The 3,142-nt window shown below is 41.1% G+C and overlaps 1 pseudogene across 1 annotated transcript; it reads right to left on the reverse strand.

Moving 5' to 3' along the window:
- Positions 1–1,051: 1,051 nt before the first annotated feature.
- On the reverse strand, positions 1,052–2,885 carry LOC112604547 (annotated as a pseudogene). The gene has a single exon (XR_003115246.1). The product of XR_003115246.1 is annotated as a platelet-activating factor acetylhydrolase IB subunit alpha pseudogene (transcript).
- Between the last annotated feature and the right edge of the window lie 257 nt (positions 2,886–3,142).

Raw genomic sequence — 3,142 nt, forward strand, 5'->3', positions numbered from 1 at the left:
ACCTATTGGAATGGCTAGTATACAAAAAAAACCAACAATACCAATTGCTGTGAGAATTTAGAAGAATAAGAACCCACATTCATTTCTGGTGGGAAGGCAAAATAGTACAGCTACTTTAAAAGACATTTGGAAGTTTCTTAAAAAGTTAAACATTATTTTACTGTATGAATCAGCAAGCATACTCCTAGATGTTTACCCAACTGATTGAAAACTAAATCCACAAAATACCTGCATGCAAATGTGTGTGACAACATTATTCATAATTGCCAAAATCTGGAAAACCAGGATGTCTTTCAGTAGGTGAATAGATTAATAAACTGTAGTACATGCATATAAAGGAATACTATTCGGAGATATAAATAAATGAACTATCAGGCTATGTAAAAACATAGATAAAACTTAAATGCATATTGTTTACTGAAAAAAGCTTATCCATTTATATTATGTTCTAGAAAAGGTAGAACTATAGAGATGGTAATTGAATCAGTGCTTTCCAGGGGCCTGGAGAGAGGGAAGAGTAGAGTCGGGAAAGCACATGAGATTTTTTTTTAGAGTGGTAAAACTATTGTGTATGATACTGTGGTGGTGAATACACGACACTGCATTTTTCAAAACCCATGGAATTTTACATCACAAAGAGTGAACCTGAACATATGCAAATTTAAAAAAATAATTAAAGATGTTGGGGGATTCCAAGATGAGATGGTGAATATGACAGAAGACTATCTGTATTACAAATGTATAAAATAATTCCACTGAAGGGGTGGGAGGAAAACGTGCTGACCAAGTGGCATTGGAAGTGAGTGGAGACTGTAAGACTAAAAACATAAGGAACTGTTCACAATCCTGTATTCTAGTAGATAAAGCTCTTTCCCAAAAGGATATAAGTTCTGAAGCCACTAGTCACGCACTCTGAAATGTGAAGTCACTGGATGGAGGATGGTGGGAGCCAGGTTTCTCCTTGTTGGAGGGGATGCTACAGACAAGCAGGCAGGGAAGGCTGCAGTGATTCATATGACAGTGGTTAGTGTTGGGGACATCAACGTGGAATCGAGTTCAGCTCAAAATAGATGTAGATGGATATGTACAATATACTTACAGATATGGGTTGGTATATATTTCCTTGTTCTGTCTCCTGACAGGGCCTGAAGAAGTGTCATCCCAGTAGCAATGAGCACACCTAGTGTTTACGTCTTAGTTTTTAATGCTGTTCTTTTTTTTTTTTTTTTTTTTTACTTTGTGTGTAACATTTAATAAGCTCAATCTACATCCAGAATAATTTACATGAAAGAACAATATTTATTTAAACAGCACTCAATGGGGTAACCATGGTATCATCAGAGTGCATCCAGAGGAAAAGAGGGAGGAGGGGCCGAAGGAGACGCAATCAATGGCACTCCCACACTTTTACTGTTTGATCTACACGGCCAGTGACCACATAGGGTGCCGTCTTGTGGAAATCCAAGGAGGTAACAAAGTGTTCATGCGTGGTGAGGGTCTTCATGCATTGCTTGTTCTTGTGATCCCATAGGCGTACGGTCTTGTCATCGGCACAACTCAAAATAAACTTTCCCCTGGAATTGAACAGAACTCCACGCACCCAGTTATCATGACTCACGAGGGTCATAAGGCACATGCCAGTACTGACATCTCATATCTTCATAGTCTTGTCTCTGGATCCAGACAGCAAGAATGGCCCAGGTTTACCACTTTTTCTTTTAGTCTCAGAGCCTGTTGCTTCAAAGATGGAAGAATATGAGCTTTCTGGAGCCCAGGAAATGCATTCTACCACATGCTCATGTTCTCGGAGCTCAGCCTTGCATTGCTTTGTTGCTATGACCCATACGCACACAGTTTGGTCGTTGGAACAGCTGGCTATCAGAGTGCCATCTTGATTTTGTTATACCATACGCACCCATTCTCTGTGTCCTGTGAACGTCTTCACACAGTAGCCAGTTTGCCCTTCCCACATTTTTATAGCTTCATCCCTTGAGGCAGACACTGTATGATCTCCCCTGGCCATGATGGCTACTGAGGAAACATTGTGGTCTTGGCCGTGCGTGGTTCTGATGCATTCAAAGTCCCGAAAATCCCAGAGTTTAATGGTCATAGCTGCAGAACAGGAAGCCAGAAGCTTGCCACTGTGGTCGAATGAAATATCCTGTCTGTATGTCCTCCCTTTAAGAGTTTGTTCAAAATCTCCAGTCTCATAATCCCACACGTTAATTGTAGCATCCTCTGAAGCGGAGACCATAACATCGAACACAGGATGGAATATGACTCGAGTGACTGGACTCCTGTCACCACTCAATGCATATTTTTCTGGCAGAAAATACCCATTCTTTTGGGTCTTGTTTCTGACCAAGAGATCCACCTGACATAAATTATTCTTTTGCTTAATTTAACTTTGATTCTAATTCCATAACCTTCTTTTGTTATCTAATAACAGATGTCCCTTTTTTCCCCAAAACTCCAGCCTACTTTAATTCTTCATTCATATCTAATTCAGCTTCCTTTTTAAAAACTGAATATGCCTCTTCATAGCCATTTGGACGAAGATAATCTGCTATAGCTCGATTGAGTTCATCTCGTTGTCTCTGGGGCAGCACCATCTTGGCTGTCATGTCAAGCTTATCTGATATAGTGGTATGTCCCTCCTTTGGGAAATCAAAAAGCTTTTTGATCCGTGGACTTATAATTTAAATATGCCACTAAGTGTCTTCCACACAGGGGAAAATGATTCTTTTACAAATGATTCCAACTAGTAACCAGAAGATATTCAACAAGTAAGATTCATTCCACTCTCCCGGGCACCAGACTCTGCCACTGCCCCACCGCTCCAGCTCCGTCTGTCACAGGAGCTGCCCCAACGCCCTGACATCACAACGCTGCTGCCACTGCCCCCAGCTGTTCTTAACACCATTTAATAAAAGGAACTCAGCCTTCCTGGAGAAATGGCTGATTCTAGGACAGGCGGGGAATGTACAAGATGAGCCTGGAGGAGCATTTCACAGGGCCAGAAAGTGAGAACGTGCTCAGAAGAACAAACAGTAACACACAGGTCAAGGGGACACAGTAACCACTTGAAAAAGCTTTCAATGGCCAAAGCTGGAACAATTTGAGCAACAAAGTAGTATTGGTT

The sequence above is a fragment of the Theropithecus gelada genome, chromosome 13 (assembly GCF_003255815.1).
Source record: "Theropithecus gelada isolate Dixy chromosome 13, Tgel_1.0, whole genome shotgun sequence".
NCBI lineage: Eukaryota > Metazoa > Chordata > Mammalia > Primates > Cercopithecidae > Theropithecus > Theropithecus gelada.